This window comes from Lepisosteus oculatus, chromosome 28 (genome assembly GCF_040954835.1).
Source record: "Lepisosteus oculatus isolate fLepOcu1 chromosome 28, fLepOcu1.hap2, whole genome shotgun sequence".
NCBI classification, from domain to species: Eukaryota; Metazoa; Chordata; class Actinopteri; order Semionotiformes; family Lepisosteidae; genus Lepisosteus; species Lepisosteus oculatus.
Window position 1 is genome coordinate 8,731,840 of NC_090723.1, and position 14,603 is coordinate 8,746,442.

General features: G+C 45.9%; 1 long non-coding RNA gene across 1 annotated transcript; it reads right to left on the reverse strand.

Moving 5' to 3' along the window:
• Positions 1 to 6,585: 6,585 nt before the first annotated feature.
• On the reverse strand, positions 6,586 to 12,621 carry LOC138225505 (uncharacterized). Its single transcript, XR_011183942.1, has 2 exons — positions 11,036 to 12,621; positions 6,586 to 7,063 (listed from the first exon to the last, which is right to left on the reverse strand). It is a non-coding gene; the product is annotated as an uncharacterized lncRNA (long non-coding RNA).
• Positions 12,622 to 14,603: the final 1,982 nt, after the last annotated feature.

Consider the following 14,603-nt stretch of genomic DNA (forward strand, 5'->3'; position numbering starts at 1 on the left):
CAGATACTGTGATGCAAGAAAATACAGAATTCCAAACCGAATTTTTTTTTCCGCTGAATTAATTTAAATGATTTATGGATTTATTTTCCAATCTCTTTTTAAGGCTACAAGAGATCAGCAGTCGAGAGAAACACACGAAACAGCAAGTAGCTTGTGTCCCATCACTAACAAACAGCAATGACTATTAAAGGCTACTGTAAGCTGCCATCAGTCTACTTTTAATGGGCGACATGCCCCACCACAATGTGAGAAGAAAACTGAAAGTGTTAAAACATCACTGAAAACATCTCATGGCAGCTTAAACCTTTCTTTAATGACGAGCAGAGGAATATTTGAGGAAATGCAAAAACAACAGCTTCAACAAGACATGCTGAGCAAAACTGGAACTGAACCCTTACCAATAAAATAGAAATGCCTAAGGAGAGACTAGTTTAAAAAGGAAATTCACAAGCAAAAAGCAGTCATTTTTAAATATTGTCCTGAAAATTATATTTGATACATAGCAAACCATGCAATAAAACTTTTTGACTGCTGTGCTGTGTGAATACTTCTGACTTTGTGACACAACACATGCAACTTATTATGATGATAAGAACTCACTGCTAGGTAGATGTGGTTATTAGAAAGTCCCTAATGTCAGTTTAATTTTCACTGAAAGAGTCCAAACCAGGATTTTTTGTTCCCAATGCAGACTAATGCACGGAAAACAGCTGCCAGGTTTATTTTTTAAGCTAAGAACGTACTCATAAATTAGAACCAAGCAGATTAGGTTCAAGAGAAAAATAAATTTGTTTTGACAAGTTGGTTATGATTAGATTCTATCATTCTGCACTTGAGCCAAAAAAAGCAAAGCAGGGGGTGCACCTGAGTAATGAGACAGACAGGCTGACGATAAACTGCACAGCTAAACCACTGCAGATAAATGCACAGTTCCTCCCAGCGCTTTTAGACTCTAGTGACAGGTCACCACCCACCACCCAGCGGGCTCTAAGGTGGTTCCTTTAAATATCTCACCACATTAGGAACTGCAACACAAGGATTTAAATGCTTGAGTCTGAATAATTATTTCAATTCTACTGCGGTACAAAAGACATTTTACACTGTTCTGCTCTTTCCACTCTAAGTTTTTCTTACTATACGGTAACAGTTTTATGGTAACCTTCTGCTGAAGTTTTAGCCATTTTGTTTTGTGATAGCAGCTAGTGCAAATCTGTATTTTGTAGTAGAAACAGTAGCTTTTTAGCTTCATAGATGGGTGGATGGATGTGGAGAGAATAACAAACGTTAATGACAAGTAACACCTGACAACGAGTTAATTAGACCCGATTGGCAAATGTGATGGATTTGCTGCTACAACACATCATATTGGCTGCTCGTGTATAGTTAACCTTGAGATGTTGTGATCACGTTTTTGAAGATTCTGATCAACGTGTTAATCAAAGATGCTAAACAACAAGCTTGGCTGCTTCTCACCCAGACTAAGCTCCGTTAATAACAGCCCAAGTACAAAACACCAGTGCTGGTTCTGAGTAAATCGTTGATGTTTCTAACGTACACACTGCGGATGTATTGTCTGGATTGTGGCTAAGATGTATAAACCTTCTGCACAGAATTCGATGAAGGCAATACAGTACAAACAACAAAAGACATTAAGGATGTCAATGAGTTTTGCACCCCTCCCAAAAAATTTGCAGAGATATTGGCCATTCCTGAGCTGTCTTAATGAGTGCAGAATGCATGTTTTGCACAATTCTCTGACCGTAAGCAAGCGCCATCACAAAGCTTTTCAAAACGAGTCATTCTGCAGCTTGGGGAAGATGCAACAGCGGCATATGGAGAGTAACATAGAAACCTGAATCAGGCGGTCACTGAGCTTCAACCATACCAAGCCAGGAAAAAGCAGAATTTCAAGCACTGAAAGAAAAGAAATTATGACAATGAAAGCAACAGGCCAAAAAAAGTCAGAAAGGTATGATCATAGTGGAGGAGTACAGCAAACCGGTGCTATTGGTAAAGAAAGTGCATTTCAGACTGGTGTATTTAAGCTGGGGTCCATAGTCTGAGCTCTAACTCAGTGCCCACAGCACTGAGATTCACATCAGGTCCTCAACACATCACTTTATATTTAATCCTATTGTTTAAGTACATTTACCATGATAACATTCTCTGGGAAAGCAACGCCTTGTATTTCACTGTCTCCATGAAACTGGGACGTTTGCTGTGCTTTACAACACAGGTACTGAGAAGCAGATTAGCACTGCACACAGGACATTCAAAAGGCACGAGAAGACAGGCCCCCAGTTTATAATAAAAGAAAGGCTTGGTACGAAACTAAGAGCTAGAAGTGAATCACTTGACTCCATCCTCTGTGGGGACATAACAGCCAGTTATTGAAAGTACCATAAAAAAACGAAACGTTTGCAAACAAGTGGAGACCTGGCACTTCTAGTTCATGTGGTAGTTAGGAGTTAAATGACCTGGGGATCTCACCCAGCCATGTCTTGAAAGAAGCCTGGAAACCGGCTTCAAAATCACGGCTGGGTAAACTGGTTCAGCACCTCCACAACCCTCTGTGTAAATAACAACCCCCCCGTTCTCAGTTTTAAATGGACTTCCTCATATTTTCTCCTTTTTTCCTCTGCTTTGCTGAGCTAACAGCTAACCGTGTTTTGCTGCCGATCATGAAGACGGGTAATAGGGTGGCTGCGTCAGCACCCGCGAATGCGTAACTTGTGCGTCACGCCTACCCTCTTCAGCACTCGGCAGAGGTCTGCTGAACTGTGAGGTTTAGTCCAGGCTGATGTCTGCTTGTCTAATATATACAAAAGAGAAGCACCGCTTCAGATAATTGTCCTTTTTAACTCCGCAACAGTCACAAAGGTTATACACAACTGCAATGAAACATATCAACCACTTTACGAAAAAAAGCTAAGCATTTTACAAAAGCCCCGAAAGAGGCACAAACAAAATCACTGGTCACACCGTGGCGGAAATGAGTTTTTTTTGTCTAGCTTATGAAAGGATCGAAGATCTTTCTCTGTTCCACTCTCCTGGACAGAGGACTGCGTCTTTTCTTTGCTGCTTTTATGCAATAACTCGGCTCTTTCTTTATCATCACACCTTCCACACTGCTGTCAAACATCCCCCGCCTTGCGCTCGGTGCCTCGCAGGCTGCAGACACACACCCTGGGCCTTCTCTCTCATCTCCTGCGCGCAGTTCCAGGAAGCCTGTTTCTCTCTGCTTGTGTCAAAGAAGAGCCGATCTGCCCTTGAAGTTTCCATCACAGGAAAAGCTTGTGGCTTCACCTCTGACCCGAAGGACAGGCCGAGTGTGGCATGCGTGTGCGTGCGTGTGTGCGTCTGGATGTACAGATCAACAGAAAAAACAAACAACGGCACTGCAAAATGGGGATTTCTATTAGAACTGCTGCCTCTGACACAAGGCTTTCCACTGCAAGCCAGGACACCCAAGTGTGCCATACTCCACCATTTACTATCACTAGAACTCCTCTTGCGTTTGACTTGTCTTGATCGAACAGGCCTCACCTGTCAATCACCTGGCAAAACACCTCGTGGCGTTTTTTTTTTAATTTCATTTTTTTTGCTTGACTTAGACATTCCTCCAAGGTCTTGGAACGTCTGTAGGCAACAGCTGTCTGGAACAGAAAGCAGCGAATGGGGGGTATTCTGTCTGGGAATGTTTCAGGATGAGCAGGACTCCTACACTAGGACCAGGAGAATTTGAGGAAGCACTGATTACAACGACACACAACAGAACAGTTGCCTTCAATTCATACTAACACATTAAGACATACACAGAGAACGCATGGGAGTTTTGATGAATGTATGTGCACACACCCGTTTCCATGTCTAGACCTTAAAACGGGTTACCTATACACCCCCCACCCACTATGGGTCGAAGGTCAACATTAATTTCTGCTAAAAGGCTTTTTCACGCGCCACGTTCGCCGATAAATAAACGAGTTTATCTTCGGCAACAGAACTGATACAGGCAGCACGTAGCGCTGGTAACAAACAATTATTAAATTAGTAACCTGTTAGCGAAGGCCCTACCTACAGCACACCTCGAGTTGGAAAACAATACTTCATGGTTTTCCACCTTTTCTGACACACCCACTATCCGAAATTGCTGGTAGAGGCTCAGTTTCCTTTAAAAAATATACGTTTTAGAAAACCCACAAAAGTGAGAGGTCGCCATTCGGCCAGCGAAGTACGTTCAACTGACGCGGTTTGTGTTTTCAGAGGAATTAACGGCTCCTCACCTCATTATGCCGCGTCAACGTTTTAACGGGTCTTCCTCTTAAAAACGTGGTGATGAGAACCAAGCGCCTCGACGCCAACCTGTGTTTCCTCTGTAGCAGGTTGAAAACAAAAACTTCCCAGGCAGAAAGAAAGACACTAGACCGTCCACCTTCGCGGACTCTACGGGTGACGTCACTTCCGCCCCCGGGAGCCGCGCCAAGGCCTCACCTGTCAATCACCTGGCAAAACACCTCGTGGCGTTTTTTTTTTTTAAATTTCATTTTTATCCACGTCTTCATGTTAACATCCCAGTCTTTGGCCGACTGTCGGAATATGAAGGGTCACACAAGAAAACGGTCGTTTGTGCTCAGTATTAAGAGCTCTGACGAAGGGCAGAGCCCTGATCCCCAACGTGTACGTGAGGATGTAAATATAAGAGTGCTGTCTGTACAGAACTTTTAAAAAGCTCTATATAAATAGATGGTATGTATAACACCCTGGCTTCCCTGCCAAATTCCCCCTGACCTTCACCAATCATGGCCTCCTAATAATCCCCCTCTCTGAACTGGCTTCATCACTCTGCTCTCCTCCCCACTTAGAGCTGGTGTGTGGGGAGCAGACTGGTCTATCATCCAGGTGGGGCTGGTTGTGGTGGAGGTGTGTCCCCACTACCTGTATAGCGCTTTAAGGTGGAGCGTCCAGAAGAGTGCTATATAACTGAGGAAGTCTTCTTATTAACACTACTAGCATTAGCACTATTGGCATTATCACAAGAGGCTCTATCAACACTCAACCCAGGAGCTCCATTCCCTTTCCAGAGGAGATCCTAGCCCAGTCCCCTGGGAGACTCTCATTCAAGGACAACTGTCTAATTGAACTGGTTCAAGGGACTTTCCCAGTTCCTTTGAGGCCAATGGTTTTGGGAGAAGTATAAAACCTGTGGAATACCCCTACAGGCTATTAGTATTGGAGCCTCTGTGGACAGTATAAGGGTCTCGCGAGCTGTGTCTACAGCACAAGCCCTCTGTCTGTTCTCAGCAAAGGCAGCTTCACTAGCAGCACAGGAGCGTTCCCTGCTGCAGTCCTGAAAGAGCTCAGTCCATGTGACTCCTGTCCAGGACCTGGGGTTCCAATCTGGGGCTCACAGCCCCACAGGGCGCTGAGACACAGTCTCTGGGGGCTGAGAAAGCCCAGAAACCTCCCTTCCCTAAGCCGCTCCACACGGAACCTGGGTGATGCTGGGTGGTTTCATCTAAGCTTTCTAATGCGCCGTGTCAATAAACGCACAGTGATCTTGCTTTCACCATAGTTGATCTGCATCTCCCACTGTGTCTTTACCACAGCGGCGCTGCGCTGTGCTCTGCGGGTGATAGCATCAAGCCTGCTTTTCTAAAGCATTTCTCCCCAATATGCACACCACCCCTATCAGACTCTGCCATTTCCTTATCTCTGATTTCTCCCCAGGATAAGCAGAATGCACAATCAGTCTCTCTCTCTGTACGTAATCATTAACGGAAACGCTCTGATTAAGTTTATTCACTACCTGTTCTGTTCTGCGCTGCAGTTTGTAGCATTCGACGGCTGTGTTAATACTTTAATGCCCAAGCCCTCTCTCTCTCTCTCTCGGTTCTCTGCGTGTTTAGAAAGGCGAAGGCTGGCGAGAGCACTCTGTGTACAGAAATGAGCAGGAAGGCTGTGGGTGTCATGGCACACAAAGGCAGTGTGAAAAAGAGAAGAGAACGTTAAGAAACTGAATCAACTGAGAGTTCGGTCCCCGAGCCTCTCTGCTGCTGCGAAAGCCTCTTGATTTTCTTAAATCACATGACTCCAGAATTTGCAGGGTTCCCCCCCACAACTCCTACTCACACCCCCCCCCCCTCCTGTAGCCCACTGGGGGCTTCAGAAGGAGCCTGTGGTTTAGATGGGAGGGGGCGAAACGCAGTGCATCAAAACGCCTTTGCAAACCAATTTTGCTTCCACACTGACAGGGGGTTTATATGTCCTATTGAATCACCTCTTTCAGAAGAGAACGCTTGCAAGTTGTTGACCAGTTGAGCAAGCGACTGCTTTAATTAAGGGAACTCTTATCCTCGAGGGAAAAGGCGTATTGAGATTTGCTCCCAGTGCCCTCGAAATTAACCTAACAATTCACCTGCTTAGGTCTCTAGAGGCAGCTGGATCACAGCTCTCCAAGACCAGGGGTGGAGACCCCTGTTTTCAGTGGACCAACAGATGAGTCAGAAATGTAACTTCAGCCACAGATACATGAACGGAGGAGGCAGGGGAAAGGTACGCCACTGATAATAAGACCAAGGAATCCAATGAATTTATACAAGACTTTTCAACACGATGGCTCAGAAAGCAGTTTACATACAAGAGGGGGCTCACTTGCTGTTCTGGCACAAATCACACATCTACCTCTAAGGCAACTGCTCAGTCTGTGCTGGAAGCCAAATTCTGGGGATGGGCTGGAGATGGATGTTGAATTGGGCAGCACTGTGGCGCAGTGGTCAGTGTTACTGCCTCACAGCACTGGGTCCCTGGGTGCAGTTCTGGACGTCTGTGTGGAGCTTGTATGTTCACCCCATGTTCATGTGGGTTTCCTCCAGGTGCTCCGGTTTCCTCCCACAGTCCAAAGACATGTTGGAAGGTTAATTGGCTTCTGGGAAAAATGGCCCTGGTGTGAGTGGGTGCCGGTCTGTGTGTGTGGCCTGAAAGACACCGGTGTCCCAGGAGGTCCAGCGTGTATCCTGCCTTGTGCCCGTTGCTTGCTGGGATAGTCTCTGGCTCCCCCTCCGCCCTGAATATAAAGAAACAGTTAAGAAATGGATGGGTGGATGTGAAATTTAGGACTCCTGAAAAATTAGGCTGAATTATACAAAATATACTGGGAATGTTTTATACAATCACATTTAAATCACAGTATCTGCAATCACAGGATCTGCGCCTGTGGCTGGAAGGTTGCCGGTTCAAATCCCGCAGCCGGCAGAGGAATCCTACTCCACTGGGCCCCTGAGCAAGGCCCTTCACCCCAACTGCTTCGGGGGCGCTGTTCAATGGCTGACCCTGCGCTCTGACCCCCAGCTTCTCTCCCTGTCTGTGTGTCTCACGGAGAGCAAGCTGGGGTATGCGAAAAGACAATTCCTAATGCAAGAAATTGTAAAGGGTTAACCCCTTAAATTAAATGAACGAATCATTTTCTAAATGAGCGTTGGTCGTTTTCAGTTGCTAACCAGTTGCAATTGAACAGTCAGTCTAATTGCTGAGGTTCACAGAATGAGCTCATATAACTCATCTTGATGAGTCAAATGGTTAGTTCAATAAAGAGATCTAATACGTAATTAGGAGTAGGGCTGGAAGGAAATTAATCAGATTGGCATCTGGGACCCCCTTACTGTGTTGAACAGAAAGAGGACTGTGAAACACGCCAGAGAATAGGTTATCGTGATTGGTGGAATTTCTCAGTGCCCTAATCAATATTTTTGCCAGTATTTTATCAATTTCTATCAATATTTTATATTCTACAAATACCAAATATAAATGGTAAAGTATCATTGAATATTATACACATTTATGAAATATTTTATACATCATATAAGTTGTATCAATATTTCTATCGGCTCCGATCCATACCGTGCAGGTCCGTACCTCACTGGGTGCTACAGGAAGAAGCTGGGAAGTCCCTGGGAGGTGAAGGGATGCTGATCTGTGTCAAACATCTCCGCCTGAGCGCCACAGGAGCGTGTGCACAAGCCTGCCCCCGTAAAGGGACATTTTCAGTTCCTTTTACACTCCTCACGCAGCCCTGCACTGAAACGAACAGGCCCCAGGCCGGGGCGGTGCACCCAGAGAGGCAGGGGGAGACGCTGTTTCTGTCTAATGTTATTCAGCAGGATATCTTGGCTACTGCAGAATTGCAATGGAATAAAAAAATAGTCATCAGGGTTATCGATGTGCTGCTCACAGGTCTTAGTTCTGGCAGCTCCAGTCAATTACCCTTAGCTGGGCATCCAGGTGGGGCTGCACACTGGTGGTGGTGGAGGGGATCCCCATTACCTGTAAAGCGCTTTGAGTGGAGTGTCCAGAAAAGCACTATGTAAGTGTAAGCAAATATTATTATTATTATTATTATTATTATTATTATTATTATTATTATTATTATTATTAGCTACCAAGCGTGAATCGCCTTGCTGCGATCCTTTGCTGTAGTCCCGTGAAGATTAGGTTTTCATGAAAGAGCTGGTTCGAGTCTGCACTCTTAAAACTCGGCTGTGACACCCTTTTTTTTAATCTTCAAAACATGTGTATTGAGCCCCCCTCCCTGTCCTTTTTGTTTCTGTTTAGCATGCAAATTGTATTAGAACACGATGCAAAAAGAAGCTCCAGCTCTTTGATGTTTTTTTTTGTACTGTGTTCTATTTTGAAAACCAAAAGTTCATTTTATTTTTCGCCTAATGTCAAAGCCCTGTGCACTGAGCTGACACTCCTGAGACTAAAGTGTTGGCTTGTTAAACACCTTTCAGGTGACTCCTGTTAATTACTGATGGATCCAGCAGCAAACAGGCTGTCTTTAGTTTTCTTGTGTACACAGATACAAATCTCTGTACCATGGATAAACTCCACTTTGTCCTTTTTTATTTAATCTTATCCCCACTGCTGTGAGGAATGAGCTCACAGGCAAGAGGTCATTGAGCTCAGCCAGTCAGCCTACAGGCCTTGTTAACCAGCCACGTTGCCCTGAACCTACTGGTCCCTGAGAGGAAGGAAGCACACAAGGAGAGCATGCAGACTCCACACAGAAGGTTTCCCCTGCCCAGAATCAAGCCCAAGACTCGGAAGCTCTAAGCACCACTGCCAAGCCATTGTGATGCCCATCTACAATACAAATTCTATTAATTAAAATAATAATTTCCAACATCTCCATCTCTAAAAATGTAAACAAATGCAATGGTGTCCTTCAAGTTGCACAAATGAATATCGAAGTGCAGCTTCCTTTATGAAGAAACACCTGTTAAGAATAGCCAAAACTACTCAGCTAACTCATTAATGAAACTTGATTTCAACACTGATAGATATTTCTTTTGATTCATAATAATCCATCCATTTTCTGACCGCTTCTTCCAAGTCAGTGTTGCAGTGGAGCTGGGGCCTATCCCAGCAAGCAACGTGTGTAAGGCAGGGTACGCCCTGGATGGGACGCCAGTCCATGGTAGGGCCCACACAGTCACACTCCCACCTTTGCCAGCTTTCCCCAGGAGAGAATTAACCTACCAGTACACTTTTGTGGGATTGTGGGAGGAAAACACAGCATCTGGGGAAAACCCAGGCAAACGCAGAGAGAACATACAAACTCCACACAGACAGCACCCCAGGAATTTAACCCTGGGTCCCAGCAATCCTACCCTCTGCCCCACCATGCTGCCTGTTTTTTATAATTTGTTCTGTAAGTACTTTTTGTGCATGTTAATGATAATAATAGCAAGAATTCTAATAATACTAGCAATACCTTTTCTCTAATTAAATGCAGGTAGTCGGCTGTGACACATTTCTCTCACCATAAACCCTGGTGTGGAAAAGTTAAACAAATCTTAAGCTTCAGATGATATGCACATCTTTGTTTTTACGTGATACCTTGGCGTTTATTTTATAACCGATGTTGTTAATCTAATGTATACCGCCTTCACAAAATCCAAAAAGAATCCAAAATCAGGGACATAGGAACTGCACTTAGTTTTAACAGTGAAGCAATGAAAGGCAATTACTGATTGCAGAAACTGCCTTCAGAACTGGTTGTAGTGACAATTTAATTATGTTATGACTAATAAGTAATTACACCTTTAATACATTGATCAAGTGTTTTGAGGGATTCTTTTCTATTGCTCTTAACAACAGCAGGAAAGGGGCCTTACTCCGCTATTTATAAGTAATTTGTTCTTTAAGTACTTTTGTGGACGCTAATGGCTAAATATCTCTGAATTGTTTAGCAAAGTAATTTCAAAGGAGCGAGAAGCTAAAAAAAAAAAGATGTGCTGCAGGGCTAAAACTCAGATTGACTTCACACCTCCGGTTTAGACTTAGCGCATGAGAGCTCAAGAGATGGTGTGAGTCTGATAATTTGAGGGCTTGTGATAAATGCGCTCGGCTGCACAAAAAAAATGAGACGAGTCCGGCCTGCTGTTGCATTGCAGGATCCTGTGTGCAAAGAAAGAGAAAATAAAAACCTCCTAAAGACAGCCTCTTCGATACCACAAGTCGAGAAGAATTTACATTCATAAACGCAACCGTGTCTTCATTGCTGGAGAGCATAGCCCTGCTTTTCACGGTCCTCGGCGACTTGGTGCTGAAGTTTCCGAGACGTAGTCTGATCCCGCGTTTTCCAGAGCGGCTGCCGGGATGCCACCGGCGGAGCGCAAGTTCCCCCTCGACGCGACGGAGGACGAGAAAATCACCTCTCTCCACCCCCCACCGCCACACACACACACCCCGAATCTCTCCCCGCGCTCCAGAACGCACCTCGTCATTCGCACGATCGCGGGCTGGCGCGGAAACCAGAGCCAGGAAGTGAGAAACGCGTAGACGGCCCAGCGGGTTCCCATAAGGAGGCGGATTGCGTAGAACCACGGGGGACTGAGTTCTAAGTAAATAAGATGCATCTATCCAGTGCCTTGGAAAGTGTTCTCCGCCACTCTGTAGGCCGCCTTCCGTGATACCCTATCCTGTAGGTAGCGTGCACGTCAGTTACCGGGCATAGCAATTACTCTGTAACACTTACCATCGTATTGAGACAATCCAGCTCTCAGTGCTGCACCTTCCGCTAGTCCAGGCTAGCTCACGGCTGTCAGGCAAGGCCCGGTCACCCCGCCGTTTTCAACGTCTCCTGGCTCTCGGCGATCTCTCCCCGGCCTGGTGCGGTCGGCGAGTCCCCAGAGTGGCCGGGCCTTTCTGCCGGCGGGCGGGGGCGGGGACAGGCCTGCTCGGGCTGGAGCTGCCCTCCAGAGCTCGCTCTTTGACTCGTGCAGCAGGCGCACACGTTGAGAGGAGACCAGCGCCTGCAGTCTAACTGTCAGCCTTTAGAGAGTCAGCAGTTTGCTGAAATCCCTCTCTTAAGCGGGGTACGGCAGCGGCACTTGTGCGAGACCGCCCAGCCATGAGATCGCACCGGAGTCCCTGTCCTCTGTTTAATGCAAATGAAACTTCCTAAATCAAAAGTTCCCACGGCCTATAGCAGCAGAGTAGTCCCTCTCTAGGACAGACAGACCTCCTCTGCCGCTCAGCTGCTCCCGATGTGCTCCTCAGTTTGAGTTACACACCTATTAACAGCTGGAAAGGGACTACATTTCATCATTAGACTGATCAATGAGTTCATTAATAAGGGGCTCGGAAAGGCACGTCAGAGATTCCAGCCTTCAGGCTGGGTTAAAATAAAAAAAAAACAATAATTCTTTGAAAAACATCAATGGGCGACCCAACAAGGTCATCCCTATCTTCATCAAAGCCGAGAACCTTCGGCAAAGAGTTGAATCAGCTGTGACAATGTTTCTTCCTCTGAACACAAGACCCACGTCCCTGTTTCCCCCAGCGCTGTGTCCGATGCTGGGGTCTCCAGTGGGTCCAGGGCGGGGCTCGGCCTGTTCGCCGGGTCTTTACGAACAGAAACAAGCCGACCCGCAGCCGGCTCACAGCCGAAACAGAGGGAGGATCTACGGGTTGGGCACAGCACAGCTAATGAACCTACCAATACCTGACCGATTTTGACACCAATGAGTGTGGAACAATAGATATCAATCGAAAGAAGTGAAATTTAATCCAATCTGCCGTTTGCCTGTATGCGTGAGCAGACGACAACTTGTCCTGGTGTGCTTTTCTTGTTGGACCTATTTGATATTGAACGTATTTTCTTACCTCGCGGTCCTGGGATGTCATGGTACTTGCTTAAGCACCCCTCCACCCAACCCCCTCCCCTCCCCTCCTCCTGGTAACACAAAGCTGAACGTCTTGAAGCGAAGCTACAGCACCCAGCGCACCCGCCCATCCTGTTTCGAAACCGCAGGACCGAGCAGAAGCCCAGTGCTGGAAAAGCGCCGCCCGAGCCCTGCCTCGCTCACACAGGCGGCCGGGGAGCCCCGTTGTACGAAGCGGCCAACGAGATGGTTATATATAGAGACACACATCAATACGCGGTGTCCCTGCCTCAGTGCTTTGAACCTCGGCTCTCTAACCCTGCACAGAAGTACCCCGAATTTTCCGGCCTGATTCCGTGCCACAAACCTCTGCCTCCGAAGCTTTGTGAAAACACTGCAAAACAGATGAGCTGCCGTCGATTCCTTCCAGCCTCGTGTGGCCCAGACTGAAACGAGAAATTCCGTTTTCTTAACTATGAAAACGTTAATTTCCCCCCTTATTTTTTAATGCATAATAGTAAGATTATGGTATGAGTTAGCTTTCAGGGGCCAGGGTTAAGTACTGGAGCTCAAAGTGAATTCGAAAACCTTATATTAAATGATAGTACACGTCTGCCCCCAAAGGATACGTGTACAAAAAACGACCTGTGTCCAATTGTTAAAAAGTTACAAATGCACATTAAGAGCTTCAGTTAAGTATCTTAGGCAATGAAAGTCATTCTGTAGCCAAGTTCTCCTGGTGTAGCTTCGAGAAAACGTTTTTGTCTCAAATTGTTTTGCAGGTCTTGCATTTTGGATGCGCGAATGTGTTTGTCGAGATTTACACTTAATTTCCTTTTTTTTAAAAAAAAACTGTTCGCTTTAAAGAGTTACTAATCCATTTTCAGTTTTACAGTATCCTTTCCCAGTAGGTCTGATTCTTCAGAAGCATACAGTGACGATATTAAACTAATACCTGCACGGGGCTTTCCGGATCTTCACGACGTCGTCCGTTTTCTACAAACGGAAAATAAATACCGATGTAACAGGTTGAGATGTGGCAACCACATTACATAACACTCTAATACAGTGGAATTCATTGACTCAGTCCGTACAAACTCATTATCTGTGCGCTGTTGGAAACTTTAAACCCAGAAATCCCATATATTTCTGTTTGGGTTTGGGGTTTATTGCGGGCGTTAATTCAAAGCAACAGGCCGCTTCAAAACAGACAAATCGAGGTGGCTATTTGACGGACGCCGCCTTGTTTTCGCTGTGAATAACAACAGTTCGCTGTTTTATATTGTACGGATAAACTAGACGGGTTTCACCGGGATCTCAGGACGAGACTGCAGCCCTGAAACTCTGACGTCCTGAATTCTCACCGCAGCCGAGGCGATCAGGAGGTGCTACATTGGAGCTCAAATCCACGTTAATTAATTCTCATTAATTATACAAGCGAGGCGATTCATATTAGCACCCTTGTCCGCGAAACTGTCAGTTCGCACTTCTTGTCGGCAGCGAGCTTCGTACTTGCCACCTCTGGGACTGACTTCACAGGAGGAGCTGGTCAGGCTCCGGGGGTCAGGCGATGGTGGAGGGGGCAGTTTCACTCACAGTGGTCACCCCCGGACAAGTCGCGTGATTCCCGTTGTCTATAGGTGTCGAAGGCCTTGGTTGTCAACCAGAAAACGGGTAAAAACAACGAATCTTGATTTGAGAGACATGAAAGTACCAGAAGCGCCTGTTCAGTTAGCGTCTCCGGACTCTTACACAATCAGTGTCCGAGAAAGCCCGTCGACACTGGGAAACTACCCGCTACCCCTCACCCGACCTCACCTACACGTTTTAATTTGAAGTCATGAAGCATTTCTTTCAAAACTGAACAATAAAATCTTTTTCTAAATTCGTTCCAGCAAATACCTGAACGCATTTTACGCAGCTAGCAAGGTGCTAAGTTTTGGGAATGATGAAAAATCTCAGAAAGGATTGACTTTTGGCTGTACCCCCGCCTCGATGTCTGCGGACACGGATGAGATTTAATTGAATAGCACACTACCGGTTTTGGCTACCACTGCGCCACGTTTACATGCAATGTCTGAAGTGACATTTATCCTCAAGTTTGTGGGCTGTCTTTGCAGTTCTTAAGGTGTTGCTACACTTCACATACTGTGCAAACATCTTGGAAAACGTACATTCACGTAAAACCAATGAGAACGCGTGTATGAAAAAAAAACCCATCTCGTGTTGAATACAAATGCGAGCTAGACAAGATCATTGTTTCCCCACGTCAGAAGACAAAAAAAAGGAAACTCGCTTAGGAAGCTTTTGCGCGCCACGTGTGCGACAAGACTTAGCTCAGCAGGCTGAATACTCCGGGAAATGACCCGAACCGAGCCGGTCCCGCACAAGTCCGGTAGTGTAGAAATCACAAGCGTTTCCCTTTGCAAAGACACGCTC